The sequence below is a fragment of the Passer domesticus genome, chromosome 1, assembly GCF_036417665.1.
Source record: "Passer domesticus isolate bPasDom1 chromosome 1, bPasDom1.hap1, whole genome shotgun sequence".
Classification (NCBI taxonomy): domain Eukaryota; kingdom Metazoa; phylum Chordata; class Aves; order Passeriformes; family Passeridae; genus Passer; species Passer domesticus.
Genome location: NC_087474.1, coordinates 49900770 through 49925890, shown reverse-complemented (window position 1 = coordinate 49925890; position 25121 = coordinate 49900770). Strand labels below are relative to the sequence as shown.

Genomic DNA, 25121 nt, shown 5'->3' with positions numbered 1-25121 from the left:
TCTGGGACTAGTGCTCTCCTTCAAGTAAATGCTATTGAAATTCTACAGGTACTATAGCATTTTTAAGTATAGCTGGCAGAAAATAATTGGTTATCCTGGTGCTGCTCCTAGAACAATCAGAGCTCCCATGTTGCTGTCTCTTGCCACCTGAGAGAAGATATAGTAAAAGCACAGATATTGTTGTGATGGTGCTCCTCAGGTCATGTTCACAAAATGCATGGGTTTCTCATAAATGTAAAATATTTTGCAAAGACACGTACATGTTCTTAAGAAATGTTCCCCTGAAGTCAGTACAGCTATGTGTGCATTTGCAGCTCAGCTGTTTGTATGATCATATCCCATCCCTATTGAAAATCTGATCCTCTAATAGTATTAACAATGGTATTTATGACAAAAGGGCTAATTTTTACCCAAACTTTCAGAAATGCAACAAAAATTGATTCCATTATGGATTTCTGGAGTTAGGGCTCAGTTGGTTAAAAAAAACCAAAACCTAATTACAATAGTTGTAACTTAATAGTGTCATAGATTTACTTTCTGCTTCTGATATGTTCTGACTTGTTTAGAATTTTGTTAACTCATGTATTTGCCTACATTTAGGGGATTCTTTAAGAGAACTCACTCTTTTCACCAATGTGAACTACTAAAATAGAGATAAAGGAAAAATTCTAAATATTGGAATTTCATTGAAGATATCTTATTTACCTCAAAAACTATAGACATGAATTATTGAATAAATTGTTCTATCAAACAATATGTCTTTTCACAGATAAACTTTGACAAACTGCTTATCCAAGTTGGGCCTGTTTTCTTTTGAATATGCCAAATATAATAAATGTTGACAGGTGCAACGTTGTAGCATCGCCTGTTCTGGAAACATATTTTGTCAGTCTTTACAGTAATTAAAATTTTCCATATGGAGCTGCAGATTCATTGAAATGTCCAAACCACTTTGTCTGTTTGCTTTTCAAATTTTCCAGTCCTTTTTCACACAGGTTCGAGAACAGTTTTGCTATTCTTATGCAAATCTAGTCTGCAATGGAGAAGGTTGAAATATTGTTCCTAGCAGATCTAGGAGCAATGGAAATGCTTAGCACAAGCCAATAGCAAGAAAACTCCTCTCAAATCCAAAAGAAAAACCCACTCTAAAATAACAGATAAACTAAGTGGAAAAATCAAACTGAGATTTGCTCTTAGGTTGGTTACTGGCATTTTTTTGAATTTCTGTATGGAATGAGGCCTTCCCCATAATGTCTGGTATTCTTGTATAGGCTGATGTTTGTGTTCTTATTTTCTTTACTCTTAATTAGGTGATGGTGTTACATTATTCCTGATGCTCCTCAATCATCAGTGAAAATACAGAAAAACTGACTGTTACACAGGATTTTTATTTTTTAACTTGAAAGTCTTGTCTGTGAAATTTGCATTAACTAACCTTGTGATAAACCTGTAACTCCTGGTGCTATTTTTTAAAAATTTTGGGTTTTAAATTTATTTCCCTTTTTTTAGTTTTTGTGCTCATTCAAAATCGATTATCCTGTTCCTTTTCAGAGTGTTGGTAGAATTTTGTACAAAAAGAAGATAAAGTAGTGGCAAGTTAAAGGGATTCCATTGGTACGATTTGTTGATTACCTGGTTAAACATTTTCACTTTTAGATGCCCTTGCGTTCTGCTGCCACTGATAGTCTTTGAGACCTGTGCCATGTGCAATAAGTTATCTTGTTTCTGGTTTTATCCTTCATAGATAAAATCAGTTTTGGAAAATAGCTGGTTTTGTCACTAAAGATAAATAAACACTTTTCTACTCATTCTTCATTTTCTCATAGTGTTGGACCTTAGATCTGGGTTAAGCTTTATGGACTGAAGGTCTTCATTAATTTTTTATAAATTTTGGTATGAAAATTATGTGTCAAATATTATGTTCTAATAATAGATTATGTCTACACTGTGGCTGTGAGAGGATGGAGGGAGATTTGCCACACAGTGCCACTGGCTAGCAAGTGTGAATTACTTCTCTTTGTGCATAAGTTCCTACAAAAATGCAGTAGACTGCTATTCTTATAAATATATAATAGAGGAAGTAGAAAATAGCTTCATTAGAAGTAGAAATGTGGTATATGTATTAAATAAGACAATTAGAGCACTTCTAGATGGAAACAGAACTTTTCAATGAGAAAAAAAACACTGTTGCTCTTTGTGGTTGTAAATATTACTCAGCACAGAAATCCCAAGCTCAAGATCTAACCTGTTGCTAAATAAAGTGTTGTGGTTGTAAAGAGAATTAAATATGTTTCAGTCTTAGACTGCAAGAGAGATCTCCATAATTTAAGATAGCCTGGGGGTACTAATGATGATAAAACCACATAACATCTGTTAAACATTAAAAAGAAATTTTTCCTTCATTACAATCAGTAATCAGACTGCACATGTGAGTGCAGTGGGACAAAATGGCAGTAAGTGAATGCTCAGTAAATTCCCAAGTATCCTCCAAACCCTACCACACTCTGGTGCAGTCTATCTAGCCTAGCTAGATTTACATCAAAGCCTCTGATACTGAGTCCAAAAATGCAATAGGCTTGTTACAGCTCAAAGGACTGTTATAGCCTGTGAAGAGACCTGCTGTAGTTTTATCTTTGGTTTTAAGATACCTCTTTGGTATCCTCTCCCTTTTAAGAAACCTCTTTGGTTTTGTCTTAATGGTGGGAGTGGCAAGTGGTGCATATGTCTAGAATTCACTACTCAAAAAATTCCACGGAGATGAGGAAAAGCAATAAATATAATGTATGTTGGTATATTTCCCTGACTTTTTATTTATTGTTATCTTGGAGCAAGTCAATGACTGTTGTCTTATACTAAAGTTATAACAGTATAAAAAAATTGGTTAGTACTAAATTCTGACACAGATCCTTTAAAGCATTTTAAAATATTAATCAAAAGAGACAATTGATCTTTCTTTAATTTTCTCTTTTAGTGTTGAGAAGATTATGTAAGTCCGCTTTCTCCCTACCTGGTTCTCATTATTTTTGTGTTTCCATAATTAATAGAAAAGCTTGTGCATAACAGCCAACATTAATATAACTGTTCTACTGCAGAATGTACTTTTTTGTTACATTTATTTGAACTTTGGAATATAACCCAGGTAATTCCTGATTCTGTTATTTTAACTAGGTTTTTTTTAATATATTTTCCATTTTTATATTTAGCTCTTATTCAGATTGTATTCTTCATATTTCCTCTTTTGAGGAAATTGTGCAGGACAATTTTGTAGGAAAAGCAGCCAAAGTAATTGAATGTAAAGGTATCTTCTGGTCTTTATGGGATCTCTAAGGACCCTAGTATAACAGATTTGAATGCCTAGAGTTGAGTGTGTATGGGAAGTTGTCCGAGAAGATCTTTCAAGTCTGAGTGTAATTCCAAATAGAAGTTAAGAAGTTCTTCTGGTACCTACAAATTATAAGGAAAAAAAGCAGAGAATGTTAACTGATCAAGCAAAATTATTTTAGACATGTAAATTGTAAGAACTTCTGGATTACATATGTTTTGGAAGAAGCACAATTCTATACTTGAGCTATATCAGGTACAAGGTGGAACCATATGTTGGTAAATGCTTACAAAAACTTTAGCTTTCACCAGGACTTCTCTAGACACTTTAAAAATAATTATTGGACTAAGGTGTGACAAAAAGAATAAAAGCAAAAAAACCCAACAACTAAATTAAGAAATCCGGTCATATGGTGACTTGAAGAGGTGTTCTAATCATGGTACTGACATGTAAGGTAATGGAAGAAATTTAGAATCTTATTCTTCACATGGTAAGATGTCAGAGTACATAAATAGGCAGAAGAGTTATGCTGTCTGTCTCCAAATCTGATCCATCTGATTGGATCCATCTGATAAAATATTTCTGTCAATTAGAATGCAAGAGAAGAAAGAGGAATTGTCCTGCTTCTGCACGATGATAAGCAGGACTGTTCTCTGCATCTTCTGACACCCACTTACTTTACATGAATTTGTGAATGGGTTATTTTTCTTTCCTGTGCTTGCAAAAAACTTTTCTTCTACTTACAGGAATATTGGAGGAAAAAAAAATTATGACTATAAGAACTAAGAAATAAATCAAAGGAAATGTATGTTTGAAATTTACTTTAAATTTTATTATTGTTGGTGTTGACAGTGCTCCTTGAGGGAATAGATGAGTACCTGCTTTCCCTATTAAATATATTATTTGAAAATTCCTTCAGCTTTTCCTCCCTATTGAGACTTGCTCTAATATGTTGTTTAAAACAACAGCAATAAAAATAAAACCAAAATATATAAGGAATGCAGAAGATAACAGCTTCGTAAGTTTAAGCACTGAATTTAAATGTTTCTTCAGTATTTTGATACAAGAACATTTGTTGTTGATTGAAATTTTAATTTAGCTAGATTTCCAGTGGGCTGTTTATTTTCGTTTTTCAGACTGTAATGAGTCATTGTAAGGGCGCATTTTTGACCAAGTTTAAAACAAAATAGAAATTTGTAAAAGCCCTCGGTCAAAATCTGAACAGTATCTTCTCTGTGTTTGGAGAAATTATAGATTTTGCTTTTCAAAGTTTAATCATAGCTTTTGCAAACAATCAGTATATAACTTACTGAGTTTTTTGGTTGTGCTTTCTTCTCTTGTGCCAAAAATGTTTCAAAACTCTTTTGTATTTAATGAACAACAGACTCTACAGCTTGGTGATTAGGCTCTAAGCTGAGGAAGACATGATTTTAGGAATAAATAGCATGAGAGGACCAGGTCTTCCTGATCCCATGTGAAATATAGACTTGGTCTTATGGTCCTGTAGCTCTGAGCACTATCCTAGATGTCTGCTTATATTGAAAAGGTGAAAGCTCATCTTTCAATTTGAAAAACATTTTTTAAAACAATACTGCTAAATGAGATTGCAGAAATTTTCTACTGAAACTTTTTAATTTAAAAAATAAGTGGAACATTTGTGAGAATTGTTGTAGAAAAGAGGTGCCTGACTTCAGGAATTTATATGGAAAACCAGTGCAGGAAAATGGTCTATACAGAGTCTCAAGAATGCTGTAAATCAGAAAGACCTGTTAGGTCATACAGTTGTCCTTTATGGAGCCACAAGAGGGTTATAACATAGAAAATGGGAATTATATTTCATAGAGAAAAGTTACTGAGAGAATAAAACTATTAAATAAAAATAAACCTTCAGGGGGAGCCAGAATAAGAAATAGTTAAATCAGTGTATGAATCTGGCTCAACTGTTAGTCTTGTAGAAATCCTATAGCATATTTAGCTGTTTCACTCATCTAGTTTAAGCAACAAGATCAATATTACGTATTCTTTTATCTACCCAAATAAGAAGAATTCCAGATTTTTTTTCGTCTTTATGGAATACATACAGAATTCATGGGCTAGATTTTTGTGGATCTTTCTGAAAATAAAGAAAATGAATGAGCAACTGAAATACAATCTGTCAACTCTCTGTTTCCTCATGTAATCCTTGTACACATGGAGAACCTGGTCTCTTTTTTATCTTGTGGACATTTCTTCCTCTGTTGAATGAAATATTTATTTTATGTATGATGAGTATGATCATTAAATGTCCCAGTCTCTGCATTTTCCTTATCCACCTCTAAGGAAATCTGAATCTTATTGTGAAGGAAGTAAGAAAATTTAAAAAAACCCAAAAAACAGTGGAGATCTTGGAGGAACCCATGATTCCCAGGAAGGCAGAGCAGTACTTATCTTCTCTGGGGAGAAGATGTAGGCAAGAATGCTGAAGGCAAGCAAAACTGTTGAGAAGAGAGAAACATGGGAATATGGTAGAGTTGTATAACCTTTACCAAAGTAACACCAGCTCACATCAGTGGTTATTGTTTAAAACAAAAAAGGTGCCTAGTTGATGGCAAAATTCCATTGTTAGAACTCTGTAGAAATACCGTCTCTTAATGAAATTAGCAATAGTTAAGTTACAGATCTTCAAATTCTGACAAAATTCTTCTTATGCATTTGGAAAGTTTTTTGGCTGCCTTCGGGTCTGGAATTCAGTTTCCAGCTAGATTCTGATTCAGTTGGCCTAGGAATCACAAAGCCTTATATGAAGTAGGGATTGAAGATTGACAGAGAGCTGCTGTGACACAGAATCAGCTACACTGTGCTTAGTGACTGTGGAGTTAGCTGAAGCAAATGGAAATGAGCTCATTTTGCCTCTGGAAGCAACTTGACAGGAATATGGACCTCACTACAGACTTCTTTAAAATTCTGGATGAGGCAATTAATATGTGAAACTTCAAAATATGAAATCTAGGCTGCCAAAGCTATCTTAGACTTTTTTTTTTTTTTCCAATATGGCACAAAAAGCAATATGAACACCCCCTGAGCCTAAGCATTCAGGTCCTTGGAGGATGTCTCAGGGCACTGCTTTATGAAGCAAAGCCTTGCTTTCCTGAAGCTGAAAATAAGATGCTCCCTTTTCTGGCAAATCAGTCTGGCAAAAGCATTGCATAAAGGCTCAGTGTTCACTAGCTTTGAGTTAATCATTAAAAAATAATTTTATTTTGTGGCAAATCTTACAAGCAGCAAAAATAGAACTTGGTGTGTGGGTAAAAATTCCTAGATGAGAAAGAAAACCTCTTAGAGAGCAGGTATGTATCTTTCACACTTGTAGTGCTAATCTACATTTGACGTAAAGAAGCAAGCTTGCTTGGCTTTTTTTTACATATGCATGCTCTGTCTTCAAAATAATCAACTGGAAAAATGGAAACAACTCATTTTAACTGTTGTGTTAAAGCGCTCTCATTTGAATTGAAACCAAATAGCCTCTTGCAAAGCTGTGTCTCATTTTCATGCAATTATGCAAATAAACACTGGAGATGAATCACAGATATTACTTCTTAATCCATTTTCTGGAACTGTGTTTAGCACACACAAGTCAAAGCAGTTCAAGATCCTGCAAGGCTACTCTCAGTAACAAGCAGCGCCAGTGCTCAAGTTCAGCAAACGTTGCCCAGGGCCTCTGTGAAGAAAAGAAGAGGTTTAGCAGTTAATGGAATTAGCCTGGCCAAGTTGCTTTCCGTATCACAAACAACCATGTTTTTATTTCATGATTAAGGTAAATAACTTCCTATATTCAGACAAGTACTGGACATATTTAAAACTTGCCTTTTTGGATACCTTATTTATAACCTTTTTTTCTTAGCACCTTAGTGGAATCTCTTCTCAGGTCATTGAAAAGACAGCTACTTTTCCCTCACCTGGCAAACACAGCCGATTACTTTTACTCTGAATCTCAGATAGCAAACACATCCTCCCTGTGTAAGTAAGTTAGTTCAAAAAATAGGATAGTTACGGCTTTCAAGGCTTAACAAAATTGTCTTGGTCCATCCACTATGTGTCACCCTTTGACATTTGCATGTAATTCTTTCGATAAGGTTCTTGCCACACAATTTTTTTGCAGGATTGTGTTAGATTTTTTTATTTTTAAATTATGAATGGCATACATTCATGTGCCAATTGGCGACAAAGCACAGAGATTGTCAATGAAATATTAACAATGAAATATTAACAGGAAAGTAAAAGCTGAGATTTCCTTCCCCCAGTGGCGGCAAGGAAATTCTTACCTACATAATCTTTCCTAAATTTCTCATCTGTACCAACTGTTTGTTATGGATTTAAGCTGCAGTCAAACAATATAAATTCAGGATTCAGCTGTTAGAAATAATAATAATAATAACAATAATAACAATAATAATAATAATAATAATAATAATAATAATGCTATGTGTAGTAGTAGCAATGGGGTGTGAATCCACTGCTGTTTACATAGCTTTCAAAGAAGTCTGGGATAAAAAATGAATAGTAAATCCAAACCAATTCAGTTCAGGTGTGAAGAAAAAAGCAACTGCAGTACTTTCACTCATGAAATGTGGTCTCAGTTTATGCACAGAATTTAAAAGCTTTCTTTTCAAAGTGGGAAGATCTTTTGAATTCTCACCATGTTGTTTCTGCAACGTCTTATGTCTTTGTTTTTCTTTTATCTTCTGAAACTTCTTTACTACCAGAGGAATGTAGTCTCCATTTTTTTTTCACATGTCTAATTGTAGGCTGTTAAATCCTTCTGTTTTCAGTATCATAATGAAGAAGTTAAGCAGAGAACATTTCCCCCTAATTCAGACGAAGCTGAAGTTTTGGTTGTTCAATACTTCACAGAAAATTATGAGAATTTGAGATTGGGCTCTGCATTTCTAAGGAATGTTGAATTTGAATTTTGTGAAAAGGAAAATTGATTGCTCTTTAGGTAACATCAGTTACTTTTTAATGCCTAGGAAGAAAGAGTTTAAGTAACAGAGTTTACCACAATGAGTTTAACACAATGTAGGTGAGCAGGTTTCCATTTCCAAATTTTTCAGGGGTACTCTGGTAATAGTAAAATGAATTTTTTTTCAGTAATTGACACTCTTACTTCCAACAAAATTAAGTGCTTCTTAGGGATTTTTTAAGTTTTATGTGAGGATAATAAATGCTGTGTTTCAGTATTTATAAAAGCTGCAAATTAATATTTTCTTGTTTCCAAATCTCCTAAGTGGCAACACTTAATACATTAATAGGCAAATAAATGTAAGTTAAACAAATCAATATAAAAGCAGAGTTGAGAAAAAATTCATGTAGGAAAACAGAAAATAGCATAATACCTAAATGAGCTATTTTACTAGAATTTAATGTCTAAAAGAACATAAAAATCTTATTCATCAATTACAGAAATTATCAAATTAATGAAGAAATGTGTTTAAGCCATGGAAATCTCGAAGTCCAAATTGCACTGCTTTTATTGGGATGTCTTCATTTAAAATAATATTTCTCAGATTGCCAGAGGAAATAAATAACTCCATTCAAAAGATCCCAGAAAACTGTTTCCCATTGACCAGTGTAATTTCTTTTAAGCTGAAGAGTTCTCTGAAGGACACTGTCTTCACAAAGCTAAGAAAGGAGCTAGGAAGGACATCACATACATAAATTCAAGATGGATACACAGAAAAACATTTCTGCTTGGAAATATTTTATAGGAGACAGTTTGGCTTTCGTGTCATTTTTAATGATGCAGCCCAAAGATAAAATACAGTTGCTTTACTGCTGTGTTAGATATGGCAGTCTCATCACAACGATGAAATCCTGTGGGAAATCTGTTAATGTCACTGAGTCCAGGATATCAGTTAGGGTGCATTTTCTCAAATGTGTAAGAGTTAAATGGCCTTCAAATATTTGCATTTTTTTCTTAAGCATTGCTATAAGTTCAAAATATGAGTACATGAAAATTAAGGGCTTGTCTATACAAAATTATAATGTTCTATATTAGTACATTAGTAATTAACATATTATGAAACCGTAGACCAGTAGAACAATTATACCTTCATGAGGAATGTCACAAAAAGCATTATAAAAATACGGTAAAATGAATTTAATTATAACTGTATGAGCCCTTTAAAGAAAAACATAAATAAATAGATGCAGTAGTGAAAAATAACATATGTGAATGGTAACAGACTAATTGACTGAAAGAAGAGCACTAAAATTCAGTGGTTAAAAGGATACAAGAACATTTTTGATGTCTTGGCCAAATAGCGAAAGATGAACTAGAGAAATCACAATCACACACCACTGAAAAATTAAACCTTTGATTTGAGGTTTAGAAAAAAAGGTGCTGAAGCTAAAAATGTCAGATAGAACAAAGTCATTGAGATATAGTCAGTAAAACAGCTGAACTGAAAAATGGAGTCACAGAATCAGAAAAATCTCACAATTCAGTCTAGAAGGGACCCCTAGTCATCTCTTCCAATCTCCTACTTCAGGCAGGAACAATGTTAAAGTCAAAGAAGGTTGTTCAGGTCTTGTCCCATAGAATTTTGGGAGAGATTCAGACTAATTTCTCAAAATTTGTCAGAACACAGATTCAGTCTGTTAAATCTTTCTGGGAAAAGAGTTCCAGTTTCTTCACTCTCATTGTGAGATTTTTTTTTCCCTGTCCCCAGGCAGAATTTCTTTTACAGCAGCTAGTGACTATTGACTCTTGTACTTTGACTATTTTGTATTATATCTATATAAAACTAAGTACCAAACACTTGATCAACAGTGCAGCCTGTTCCTACTTCCATTAAGAAATTCTAGATAATTTTTCCATATTTTTTCAGTTACAAATCTCTGTATTTTGCTGTGTTTCTCTTTTCTTTGGATTTTGAAAACCACATGGTATGTGCTGGGTTTTTCTGGAGGGTGAGAGGGCACTTGAAATGGGAATCAGATTTATTCCAATTAGGATTATTTTTCCTCCCCCCGCATGATATCAGCCTGTCCTATAGATCACAAATTTTGCAGCATTGATTTATGTCTCTAGTCTCCAGAAGAGAGGCATTTCCTCACCGGTGAACCTACATTTCACTTGGTGCCTTTTCTTATGGGAAAGGAAAAATTAAAAAAAAAAATGATTGTTTTATGACTTCTGTTCTAAATCAGTGTGCCATCTGCAGTAAATAATCTGGCCCACCTGAATACTATGTGAAGCATATTTCTGTAATCACTGGAATTTTTATTCAGAATGTGCTACACGTTTGATTACATGGTTGGCAATCTGTCTCTGTGTGCGTGGCACAGATCAGGACAACAGCCTCCTCCATTATTTCCTAACCTTGTGTCTCTGCTCTTTTGTAGTGCTGCTCTGTTCACTGCTAATGTGTCTTTTGATCTTCCCAGCACTGTCACAGTTGAAGTTGCCTTTCTTCTACACAAGTATTTGAAAAACTGTCAAAGAGCTGAGGTTTTCATTATATGCTTTTCATCATTACTCTCTCTACCACGAACAAATTTATTTCAAAGGCATTGCAAAAAATGACAAGAAACATGACAATTTATTTCCTTGTCCTCTCATTAGATTAGAAATGCCACCAAATATTTAGAATCAATTTATTTTTATTAAAAGGCATGATGCACTTTACTTTTCCAAAGAAAAAACAATGAGAGAACGAGAAATATTAATTTGGACTGTTATGGTGATTGAGGGGCTTTGAGTCTGAAGCATTTGAGTAGAAAATCTATATATTTGTAGTTCACAAATACAAATGTGTTAATTGCATTTTAGAGATGAATTGCTGTGAATAACATAAAATAATCAAATAAAGAAAACACTTTTGATGCAGTAGCTATAGTACAGGTATTCCTTTGTAGTCAGCCTTGCAAAACTCCATTTTCTTTTGCTCTGAATCCCAGTTTAATGTAGAATTTATCATCAGGCTATTAAAGATATTAGTGCCATATCAGCCATAGTTTCTTTTTTCGTTTACTGTTACTGCATTTGGTACAGATAAAGAGATTTTTACTTAATGTTTCCCCTGAACAAATAAACATGAATAGAACATGCAGGATAAACTGAGAAGTATCATGTTTTGGAAGGTGCTTTTCCATTAAAATATTGATCTCACAACTTATGATTTAAAGTTTTTTCAAGCAATCCAAAAGCTAAATCAGTTTGGAGAATTGCTAAATCAAATTACATCAGTCTCAAAGATATAAAAATAATTTTTTTTTAAATTCTAATAATGCGAGCTTTTTTGTTCTTACAAAGAATTCTGTTACAAAAAATTGAAGTATGCTTTATGTGTATGAAAGTGAACATGATTTTAAATGATGAAATTTTAAGCCTGATTAAAACAAATGGGAGCTGTGACATCTAATATTCCCTGATATTTTTAAAACTGTCTCTCAAAATTTCTATGAGAGAATACTAAATAGGAGAAACCAATGTGAGTTTTGGATTTTGGAGAGTATTTTTAATGTCTTGGGAAGGAGCTTTGTAAATACTGTGCATTAGGAAGACTACTTCAAGTTAGCCTCCACATAAAGTGCAGCAAACCCCATTCCTCCTGAGTTTTCTGAATTACTTGTTGATTCTTCGCATTCACCTGTATCCTTTCAGATTAATGAATTATATGGATTTCACCCAGCTGCAGATCTGGGAACATATATAAATCAGGTACAGCCCACTGGACCATTATGAGAATACAGATACTCTTAAAGGACTGACGTATAAAACAAATAAAATCTAGCAGTATTTTTACCAAAAGATCTTCAACCTGAATTTTAGAAAATTGAAGAGGATAAACATCTGCTGAAAAAAAAAAAAACAACCTTCAGTGTTAATTTACAACAGAAATATCAAGCAGTAAAGAGTAGATGTAATAAAAACACTGAGAGAATGTCACTCTAACTCACAGTTAATTTGCACATTCTCATTAACCAGCATCTTGAAATAAGGCTCATTTAATTATTATGAGCTTCTAAGTACAGGTATAAAATATTGACCTTCTCTATAACGGACATCGGTCATTTTTACTGGATTTCAAACACCTGTAGCAATTTAAAACTTGAAGTGATTTCCTCTTTGAGTTGCTTCTGATAGGTCAGAGAAAAGTGAGAGGGTAAAATGGAAGTCAGAGCCCACCAATACCTGGAACTATCCAATATCAGAATTTAATCAATTCATTTCATATAAATATTCCCCGATTTAGAAAAAAATAGTGTTAGTCCCCCAACTGAGGGTTGGTTGCATTTATTCTTTCAGTTGCACTCTAACAGAGTATACAGCTAGTTAGTGCCAAAATATCAGTAAAAGCAAATGAGTTTATTTGACATATAAAGCATAAAGAATTTTACAGGCACAAAGCAATTGTGTGGGGTTCTTTAATTTTAAGTACAGGTCTGACATTTATGCACTGATCTTTTTTGATTCAAAGAAACACAATAAACAGCGCTATTAGAAGGTTGGTATTTTCCATATTTTATGGAGCCATTTGAGAAATGAAAAATAGTGTAACAAGTCTGAATATTTTATTATGATTTTATTTGGCTCTTCTTCTATATTTTGCAATCTTCCCCATAATTTGCTAAAGAAAATAGAAAAAAATAATTAAATTGTTTTAAGCTAGAGAAAAGAGAGAAAAGAAAAAGATAAAAGATTTAAAAAAATAAAAAGAAAAGATAAAAGAAAAAAAGAAAACAGAAAGAAAAAAATGTTTAGGAGTCCAGATTTCAGATTGTGAAACTATTCTCTGGTCATACAAAATGAATTATAATTAAGGAAATCCTAAAAAGAACACTTCTAATGGCTATTAATTTTAGTTTTTTACGCAGTATGAGTATGCCTTTATTTTGCCATTGCTGTGTTTAAAGAAAAAAACATAACTGCTGTTATTTTATATTCCTTAATCTATTTGAAGATGCAATGCAATCCATTCTTTTTAAACAAGAATGGTTCACTCTTAAGACACAATCTGTCCTATTTATTGCCCTAAATCATTCTGAATTAAATCAGTTTATGTGAAGAATTTGGTAGTGCTGTTTATACCAAGCCTTATTTTTTAATCAGGAACAATGTGCTCCAAGTTGAAAGAGAAGGAGTGGAAAGGGGGTTCTTGATTTCAGGTATTCATTTTTCAGTAAGAAGAATGCAGAAGGAACCCATTCAGTGTTACTCTTCTTAGGAACCCTCTGCAACTGTCAACTTTTTACTGACTGAAGAGAGAAATAAAATTCCTGAAAAGACTATTAATTATCTTCTCTAAGACTAAGAATTTGTAGAAACCACATCACTTTTCTTCAAGAAACATTTCTAGTGTCAGAAAGCGCTATCTATTTGATAAAGGCACAGCTTACTTGAAAGAGGTAACAATTAGGAAAGAATGAGAAAATATTGATATCATGTATCAGTTTCTTATATGTCTGGAAGGTTCTGGATCATGTTCTGTCTTTGGTTCATTCCAGGCCGGCTTTTAAAAATAAATCAGTATAGTTGTTAAAATGCACTTGAATCCATTAATGTACATGTTAGATTTATAAAATCTCTCTCAGCTATGCTGAAACCTGCTTATAAGAACCACAACTTTGGTTATTTTTTACGATGCAGAAGGAAATCTGCAGCTGAACCAACCCTTCAACAAACCAGGAACAAGGCCAATTACTGAAAATGTGCAGTGATTTTCAGAAGCTGGGGAGGTTGATTGTTTTTCAGGTATACCCTGTTCAGGGTACTGGTTTCTTTTGCTGTGCTGGGGACATATGGCAGCGCTGGGTAAACTGACCCAGCCTGGGATCCTGAAAGAGGGAGCCCTTCTTTCTTTTTCTTGCCAACCAGGTCATTAAAACCACAGCAAAGTGTCTGAACAGTGAATTTTAGTGGATTGTATTGAAAATAAACTAGATGAAAAGTAATTTACTTACTTAAAATAGGTAAAACAGATCTTGGTCCTAGAAACCTGCAATTTTAGAAGACGAAATACTGAATAAATTTTTCTCTGTAGAGGAGCATTTTGAGATGAATATTAGAGAATAGTCTCTTTGGAGAAATACTTTAGCTGCCATTCCTACCTACATTTAAAATGCATGAGCAATCTTAGTTCCTCTGGGACTATTGTAGAAGAAAGGTTATGCGCTACAAATTGCAGAATTGAGCAAGGAATACATGGAAATCTGTATCTGAGTGAAAATAATTTAATACAGTAATATTTATATGATAGCAACAGTAAAATAAAACAAATATAATAGAGTATTTCCACTTAACTTTTTCATAGACCCTTCTCTCTTAAAATATTAGTTTATTTGATTTCTCTGGGTGTTACGTGCCCTGTGTGAGTGTTACTCAGCTTTAATACATGTTCTCTTTCTGTTCCACATCCTTGCATATCTAATGTATGATTACAAAACATAGTCTCCTGACTTCAGCAAATGAAATCCCAGTTACAAAAGCCCTAGATAATTGGGGTGTATCATTAATTCTTCTGTATTATAGTATTCACTGTTGAGACCACTGATCTTGCAAAATAATTGAAGCAAATTAGAAAAAAAATTGCAGAAAAACTTTTGCTAATAAAAATGGAATTCTGATTACATCTAGATGGACTAATTACATTAATTAGTGAGTTTTTTAAAAATGGTGCTCTATATTTTCATTAAAAATATTATTTTAACTGACTAGGTATTCACTTTATAAATGTCACAGATTATTTATTAGTGGAGAAAATAAGACAGAATTTCAACCTCAGTGGTTGAATTTCAACATTGAATGTACAGTAAGAGCTGCTGTTAAACCTGCCATGAGGGAGGTTTTGCATTTGCATTAACATCACAGAATTGCAATTAATGCATTTCTGTGATGTTAATAACCTAGTCTAGCAGATTAAAATCAGACCTTGCTAAGTCACAAATAAAATTTCTCTTCTCTCCTTTATATTTCCCTTAGATTTCAAGCTTTCACATTTATGTAAAGGAGTGAATGTTTGTGCATGTGCTCTTCAAGAAACATTTAAACTGACAAACAATAGTTGCTGTCATTAAAAATACAGAGGTTCAGAACTTGGGTACAAGTGTTTTAATAATTTTTGGTCCTCTTTTGTGAATAAAAGATGTCTTAAAAAATAAAAACCTAAAAAAAAAAAAAAGCTCCTCTATGATTGTTATGGCTAAAGGAGCCCTTAAAGTGAATTGATGTGAATTTCATTTTTTTTATTAAAATCCCAATTTGTTTTATGTTTACATTACAATGATATATCTGATGAGTGTAACTATTTTTTTTCTCATGAAGATTGTTGCAAAAAATCTCCACCTTTTTCACTCTATATTGCACTTGCATGTCTTGCCACATCTAATTATACTAATTCTTGCTGCACAGTCTTGGAAGGTTTGCTGTCTTTTGGCAGCTCTAAAGCACAGCAGGTGCTCTGGCCAGTATCTCTCATATCCAACCTCTCATCGCCTCCCTCTAGACACTATATATAAAAATTGCATTTTTAAATACTAGCATTTCATATATGGAAAATCTAGATTAATAAGGCGAAGAGCAGTGAATATTTTTTGCAGTCAGTAGATCTTTTTATTTTGAAGAAGAGATACATGTGGAAGGAAAGGGAGTGTATGAGAAAGGTGCAGAAAGACTTTTTTTTTCCCAAGGCATGTGCCAACAGGAAAAGGGACAGCCATCTTCTACTGGAAGAAGGTAGATTTATATTGAATTTTAGGAAGGAATTTTACTATGAGGGTGGTGACACACTTGACTGGGTCGCCCAGAGAAGCTTTAGAAATGGTCAGTGGAATCTGATGTATTGGAAGGTGCCCATGGCAGAGGGGCTGGAAACAGTTGACCTCTAACAGCCTCTACCAACCCAAGCCATTCTGTTGTTCTGCGTACTGAATAGCAAGAAGCCAGTTAGGAGTTAGGCCACTTTTAGCCATGACTAAAAGGTCTTCTATTAAGGGAAAACTGAACTGTAAATATATGTTTTCCTACATGTATTTATTTTTCATTATTATATCAAGAGCATCTGTATTCTTATTCTGATTTCAGGATTAAAACAAACTTAGGTTTCTGGGTTTTGACTAGTAGTCTGATATTCTACAAGTCCTGTTAGCTGTGATGCTTACATTACCATTATACTTCAAAAATAAATGGTTTCCTTTTTTTCTTTTTCTGCACAGATTAGCAAATAGTATATTTTTCTAAGTAAAATTTTTTATTATCATATCGCCTTACATGATTAACACAATTTGTAATACAAATTTTTATGAAGTAGAGAGGATTTCAAACAAAACATCCTTTAAGCAAACAAAACCTGTAGTATAAGCCTCTTGTGTGTCACTCCTTGTGCAAAAGCCTGAAAGCCAACATGTTTGGTTGTTGGGAAAGTGGAAGTGGAATTGTACAAAATTGACAAACTCACTTTCAGAAGGAATAAAAATATGGTTGAAAGCCATATTGGTGCAGCAATCCGACTAATGTCTATTCAGCAATGTTTTATATTCATTCTTTTTTTAAATTGGATTTGTGTCCATTTTCTCTTTACCATCACCATTCAGGAATTTCAGGATTGGGAGGCCCCATGATCAAAGTTGTTAAACTGCAACACAACACAGATGAAGAGCTTATAAAATAAACTGCAGCTATTTTACAAATTAAATTAGAGCTGGGAAAGTTGTTAATGCACTGTCCTGTGGCCATCCACACTGTTTATTTGTTAGCTTGTTTCCCAGCATAGTTTTGATTCCTATCAGCTACCAATTTCTCGGACAGTGCCCAGACACTGTTAAGGGAAAAGAGGAAACAGGGAAATTTGCTGCAGCCATCCCTTTTTGCAGGTAAAGAGAATTTAGGGTTATGGATGTGTATACCCTGTGTCCTTTTGCTGGGTCTGTCCTAGAAGGTAGTGGCTGTGAAACACTGTGAAATGTCATGTCAAAATATCAAAATGCAGGAAGAAAGCCAGTAAAAAAGTCAGTTAAAACTGTTGTCTCTTTAGACAGGACTTTTATCACTCTACCACCTTTACCTTCTTTAATGTAATTCCTCTAGATTCATTCTTGTTGAAGCACACTAAGAAATACTCCAGGGTTAGGTGAGCGATAGTGGTGAATATCGTCACCCTTTGTTAACTTATTTAGTAATTTTTCTGAAACTTACATTGCCTTAGAAATATTTTGAGTTCTTGAAAGTTTTGAAGACTGGGAAGATACTTTTGATTTACAACTATGTTTTCCTTCTGTATGCTGAGAAATAAATAAAAAAACACCTATGAATTTATTTTTACCTATAACTCAATGAAATGTACAATTTCACCCCACTGACATAATTTAATGCATAATGCACTGAATAACATGATTTATGTGGTCAGGCAAATTTCAGCATTTTGCAATTTTTGTCATTATTATTTCCAGTCATGAGTCTACACTAGCATTTGTCTTTATTATTTTTCTGATATATTGGATTAGCTTTGAACAGAAGTCTTTGAAAAGCAGAGATCACTTGAGTATTGAAAATATTGCGTCAATCTGCTTACTCCAAGAACTGTAATTTTATGGCCTTGAGAATATAAAAGTGCTGTATAAGGAAAGTTTGATAATAATAATAATAGTAATAGTAATAGTAATAGTAATAGTAATAGTGATAGTGATAGTGATAGTAATAATATTTTTATTATTATTATAATAATTATAGCAGCAACAACAACAATAAAGCCAGGGACTACTAGGATTGCCAGCATTTTAGCATTCTACTGCAGAGGTGTAGAGAACTTTGAAGAAGAATTTATTTAAGAAAAATCTTATAAAACTTGTTCAGACTAAAATAGAAAGTTTTAAATGTTGTTAAATAAGACAGCAAAACCAAATTTTGAGCTCAATTTTCATTATACTGTATTTAAAAGATGTATATTTCAGTGGATTTACACTGAGAGAAAAACATTACTGTGTGTTTAGACTCAGGCAACCTGCCTTAATTTACTGTCTTGTCTGGCAGCTTGTGTTCTGGTTATTTTGAATCAATTTACTTGAAAACACATAGATGAGAAATTAATTCCTTGAGCACTGTTTCCTAACACCACCTCAGAAATTAAAGCTGCTGACAAAGTTACCTTTTCTTACCAGATACCAAACAAAACTAAGATTTGGTACCAGCATTTCTGGGTATCATCTACACTGACTAATGCATATTCATTTTTCCAGATTCTTTATCCACTTCCTGAAATTCTGTCTAAACCTACCTTATGCAATTTTAAGCAATTTTATGGTCTGTTGCTGGAGTGCATTAGCTGCTGTCTGGCACATTCTATTTGTGACTTCTTTTCTTGGAGTCTGCCTCAGTGCCTGCAGAGATGTTTACTGGCAGTGATCCTATCATCAACAACATTCCATTAAAACTGATTTTCAATGTGCAGTGGTTTTTCTATTTCTTTTGTTCACCATTTCCAGAAAGAAGGTTCTGTAATGTTTCAACTGCAAAAAAGATTTATCTTTCCAAAGATTTCTATCCAGAGACAAACTAAACTTTTTTTTAGATGAGCCAAATTCAAACTCTCATGGTTTCAATATGCAACAAATTAAACAATATTTTTGAGAAGTCCAGGAATTAAATTTAATCTAAACATACAAAACTTGTTTTTTCATGGTCAGCTGAGTTTCATTTTCATTTTGGTAGCTGTTAAAATAAATATTTCTTTAAGAATTTTGATTCAAAAATCACAAGCCCAAGTGAAGATGTATTTGAGCTAGCACATTGAATTAGCAATAAAATAGCTTCATGGATAATATTGGATATAAATTTCAGTTTTATTTATTGGGAAGCACCTACTGAATTCTGTGCAAGGCAATCTCCAGAGTAAGAATATCTGCTTCACAGTCACAATTTAGCAAAAAAATTCAGGTGATGATAATTTTACTCCTGGTACACTACAATTCTGCTGTATCTCTTTCATTGCATTTCACCATTGAACAATTTCAAATGGTAAAACTTAAAATTCCTACAAAACTGGCTTTTTTCATAGATTCCTTCCTTTCAATATTCAATCAGCATAAAGAAGAATGTAGTCTTTAAAATGTGCTCTTCTTTTTAATTATATTGCGTATACTTAGAAATACATTTTCCTGTTAGTGTTCACTCTTAGTACCATCACAGCTTTTTCTAATGGGTATCTGGGAAGCAACTTTTGTCAAGGTGATGTCACTCTCTAGATCTCAGGCAGTGCATTTACATCTAATTAATGGGATTCATTAAATCAGATCCTTACAGGGACTTCCACAATTGTTAGCCACAAATAACTGAATAGACAACACAACTGACTGTATGAAATATTTGCACCTTCCCCTTTCAAAGGAAGATAAAGAAGTCAAACTGGTCTGAGATAGCTTCTGGCTCTTCCCAAGATGGAGCTCATAAAATCAACTCAAGTATATTCAGTATTGTGCTGTAATTTGTATCATTGCTTTGGATTAATCTTAGAGAATATCTTGGAAAAATGATCAGCCCTGAATCACAAGCAGGTATCGCAGGCTTATTAATCCTCCCCTTAAGTGGTGGGAAAAGGGCAAGAGAAATGTGGGTACCACTACTCTCCATCTGGCTTTAATGTTCACATCAAAAACTGCCTTGTCTTGGGGATCAGGAGGAAATCATATACAATGCTTCAGGTGCCAGATACTTTCTAAGCTTAGTCTTAGTCATCTGTTCAAAGTTCGGTTAAAATGGAGGGGGAAAGGAGGAAAACAACGCCCTTGACAAAGGCAGCCTTGCTTCCTTTTAGTTGTGTCTAGACTGTTTTGCAGGTGGTCTTTTAGGCAGTACTGGCCTATTGTAGCCCTTGCTCCTGACTGCTGGATATTAATCTTTGGATTGGTACAGTCTTTCTTGTCATTATCTTCACCTGTCTCTTTATTCCAAATTTCACAATGACATAAAAGCAATGGTGGCAGCTGTCCTGGGGAGAGACATTGCTTCCTACATTCTACTACTTAATTTTAGTCTCTCCTTTGCAAAAGCAGATTGTTGTTCCGTTGCTTGTGCTCATCAAGGTGGGGGAAGAACACTGGCAGTCATAGAGAGACTGTCTGCAGGAGGCTCCAAGCCTGCAGCAGGACAGGTTAGGGCTTCATTTGCATTGTCTGAAGGTCTGTACCTCTCCTGACTTCAAAAGCATCAAAATGAAGGGTATTTCACAGAATTATGTATTAGAGTACCCCAGGTTCTCCACCTGCAGTGTACTATTGAACTTGGACTGGAGCTCCTTTAAAAACCTACACACTATTGTATTTACAAGGCCTGCCTTTGACATATGAATTTTAGTTCTGCCAGGGAAGTAAAGAAACTTATAATAGGTGGTGTCTACTTTATTTTTTTTTATTAATTGTTCCAGAAATCCAGAAAGACCAGGTAGAGTTGTTAATGTTTCTAATTTTATTGCCAGAAATATATCCTTGAAGTCTGTCTCACTAACAAAAAGCCAAACCCAAACAAGAAACCTTACTTTTGATTCACTAGTAAGTTTCAGATATAATTATGTAAACTAATCTTTCTAAATGACACTTCGTTAAATTAAACTGTTTAGGAGTGGAATTTAATTAAACACTACTGCTTGCAGAATTGAATAATATTGTTATTTAAGAGATATTTGATTTCAGAATTTATGTGCATCTTCTTAGTTAGCAGTGGATCATATTTTCATGTCTACTTTAGCTTCAGTTCTTTTTATTTAGTTAGCATATTAAACCACTGATAAAAATAGTCAAACACTAACTATATAGTGTGTACATATCTGTTTTCCAACCTTGATGACTCTATATATAGCAGGAGATTTTGAATTTCACCAAAAGTCTGACAAACAGAATAACAAGGGAAACATGGAAAATAGAAAGGGATGGCATGACTAACTAGACAACTGCAGCACATCTAAGAATTTATTTCCTACTGAAGTGTTGTGCTACATCTGGGAAATAAATGTGTTTCAGAATATTTAATTCATCTCTTCCCAATAAAGCATGGACCTAGACAGCAGGGCAGTACATTTTGCACCTGCAGTAATTGCTTCATTGTGAAGTGCCAAAGCAGTGGAAATGGGAAACTTTTTTTGTGGAATGAAACAATCTAGCAGACTGATTCTCTGAGGAGGCATATTCCATAAATTGAAATGTTCACTGACAGCAGATTTATGCTTAAACTCAGCAGGTTTTTCAAAGGGCTTGTGTTGTATCATTCTTGGGTGGATTAGAAATGGTATGGTGGTTTTCTTTACAGTTTGATAGGTAGGTCTGTAAATATGAAAGGTAACTTGAGCAAACCTCTATTTGTAGAAATTACCTGGTGAAGTTTCAGCAAATTACTGATACCTCTAAATGCTGAGACAGTGGGAACTGAGATTCATAATATTTTTGGCGATTCACATAATAAGTAACATAGACTGTATAAGGAATATATTTTTTGAATATGTCAAATATATTTGACTTTACAGACAGAGCATAGTACTGCACTTACCTAAAGTGAATAAAAGTCCTGATCTTATTCTTGTTTCTGGAGAATTTCTTCAGCTAAGTGCTCATCAATTGGGATGCTAGATATGTTTTGATGCATAAGAATTTTTATTTCTGGTTATTTTTATATGCCTGCATTATCTCATTGTCTCAACCAGCAGAAACTAACAGTTTTAATGTAGTAATGTGAATGTAAATTTCAATGAAGGCAATGATTAATGTGGGCATTTGTAATATTGAGAAGCCTTTTTACTGACACTCCCAATGATCCTGCGTACTCTGACTTGTGATTTAGGCAGCATTGTATAAAGGGTACTTGTTCATTTCTGGAAGGTGAGAGCAGTTCATGAGGTCTTACAGAAGCAGACTTTCTGTCAGATCACCTATTATTTGCACCTTGTTTCAAGCATTTCCTCTAAGTGGTTTTAAGGCTCATTGCTCTGTCCTGGTGAGGATTTGTTCTGAGTGTTCACCTGAGCATGTCATTATACCAAATATAGTGCAAAGGAGAACTGGCTCTTATTTCGGTCCATTTGTCCAATGGAATAAGTATCTAAAGAGGCCAATACCAATAGTCTGGAAATAGACTAGGTGGGAGAAAATTGGATCCAGGCTCCCTTTGTATGAAGTCCCACACACATACACACGCACACACATATATATAATATATACATAAAAGAAGGTGGGTATGTTGCACTTCAGGTAAGCCCAGTTCTACTTCATTGCTTCTATCAAGAGGTCTAATTACATAAGTAAGAAACTGGCAGAAGAAGTTGTTACAGTGCATTTCAAAAGCTCCATTTGCCCATGACTTTGTTTTGTTGTCAAATGCAATAACACTGTATTAAATCTAATTTAGCAGAGCTGCCACCAATTTGTAAAGCTCTCATTGCACAGGAGTAAGAGTGAGAGTGCAGATCTTTTTTCACTTTCAAGCTAATCATCAGTGCAGTCCATTAAGAATCCATGGATTGAGTTACTGTCTCTCAGCTTCCTTGGTCAATTTGGATGTGTGGAACACATGAGACTGGTTCAGTTTTGCTAACAAGGTATGTAAGCCTAGGTTGACATATACTGTTTAGATCAGGCCCCTGTGGCCTCTTTCCTTCTCCAGCTGCAGGTAATTCTGCAGTAGTCATGATGGTCAAAAGACTTGGTTTCATATATGAAAAGCACACATTTCTCAATACCCTGAGGAAAATTGCAATTTTTAGTTGAAAAGACCAAAAATCATGACACAAAAAAAATCAGGGATGTTGTCAGAGGGAGAGATCCTTATGTTAGTATTAAGGTGAATATAAGTGGAATACACCCCAATAGTCCTTGGAAGTGAACAGTACCTCACAGGACAGAGAAAAGCCAAAACTCTAGTGTTGCTGTGTTCATCTGGCCTGTGGGGAAACTCTTCACCTCAAACCTAGCATGTATAAGCAGGATACAGTAGCTGAGCAGCCAAGATGCTTTTGTTTCATAACCTATTACCTATTTTAGTGTTAATTGCCAATATTTGTAAATTTTACATCTACTTAAAAAGCTTGAGAAGTCATTTGGAATACATTGAAGGATAGTTCTTCTCTGAACTCATTTTGGAAGTCAATACTTTATTTGAGATAAGGAATAGTTACTCTGGAGACTCTGTGGGTGTTTGTTTATTTTACTCATTCAACACTTTCCTTGTTAATAATTTCAAATCCACTAAAACTAATTAGTTCATTCTCTACATCTACACTTCACTTGTTACTCAAAAAAAAAGATTGCATAATCTTCTCAGTGTTAGAGTAAAAAGTAGCTTAAACTATTCATGTTGGCATCCCACTGTATTCTAAAAATGTAGATTATTAGGATGCTTTCATGAATTTTTATGGGTGTTCTTCAAGTTATCCTCCTAGACCAAAAAAATATTTTTGAAAATTGCTGGGAAAAAAAATTTGATTCGTTGCAGTTTTCATTTATTTATTACTTATTAAGGAATTAACCTTCTGGGGTTTTGAAACAAACACAAAGGCTGTTTCCTGTGGTTTGAGACACTCAGAGTTATTTTTATTGATCCTGCATTAGTGTAGCTGAATGTTTCAAATATTACTATCTTAATTTTCCAAACACTTCCATCTAACAGGAGGAATTTTTGAGGGATGGTGCATATCAGCATGGTACAGAGCAGTGCCATGGAAAGGTTACTGACCTAGCTCGGGTACTGGAAATATATTTGCATTAGCATAGCTTCTCACTTGAGCAAACAGCTCAACATAAAAGTAGCCTGAAATTGTGTGGGCTTTATCAGCCCTATGGATTTCTTCACTGTTTGCCTCAGAGCCTGTGTATTTCCTCAAGCCTCATGTTGGGTCTTTAGACAACTGCAGGCAAATGAGGCTGCTCAGTCATTCCATTCTGAGTCATTGTCTCCTATTTGGCACCTAGCCTGAAAGCTCTCTAAGACATATTGCCCAGGTGCCACTGTTGTTGTTTTGTTCATCCTTAAGACAGGGCTTGCAGATGTTATCAAATGAAACAGAGCAGCAAAAAAGATATCTCACCCAGCATTTGTAAGGCTTAGTTATTCCAGTTAAGATTTGGGGCATGACCTTTCTGGTGCTTTGTAAAATGTATTTGCACGATGCTGAGAAATTTGAAAGTTGCATCTCACAGTAAGTAATGAGGTCGCCCAGTTATGAGCAGGTCTGAGCCCACTATCTTTCATATGGCACTAGTGTTTCTAAGCGCAAATAACTGCTGCTGACATGTGAAAATGTGCAGCTGACAAATTCCTGACTCTTTCGGGTGGTGATGGCAGATAAGGCTGATAGTATGTGCTGGAGTGTGACTGAAATTGAGATAAAAGTAACTAGTTAAATAAAACTCCTGTACTTTTATTTAAAAGTTTTGATAATCCGTTTATTACTGTTAAAAAATATATTTGCACTGTCTTTTAATTTATGTGTTGTATTAGAAACATACATTCTTTATAAGTTTTAAATGGGCTGAACTTTAAATCCAGGATGACATTTTGTATCCATGTATCCATACACTTATGAATGTGTATATATTTATAAATATATGCAGTATAGATAAAAGATCCCTTCTGCAAAAACAGTATAAAATACATTCAAATGCTTGACTCTTTATACAGGGTTTGCTTAAGATGTTGACATTCCAATTCCAAATCTTGATTTGTATCTCGCTGTAGTCAGGAAATTTCTCTATCAAAGAAATTAAAAACTTATAATTACTGAGTGTGGTGTAATGGCTAAGGATACCAGCCTTACCTACCTACCAGGATCTAATACTGAGAGAT

General features: G+C 34.2%; 1 protein-coding gene across 1 annotated transcript in view; it reads left to right on the top strand.

The window, feature by feature from the left end:
* The window catches only part of CNTNAP2 (contactin associated protein 2), a 1014456-nt gene that overhangs the window by 71775 nt on the left and 917560 nt on the right, over positions 1 to 25121 (top strand). The gene's annotated exons all lie outside the window — the stretch shown is intronic.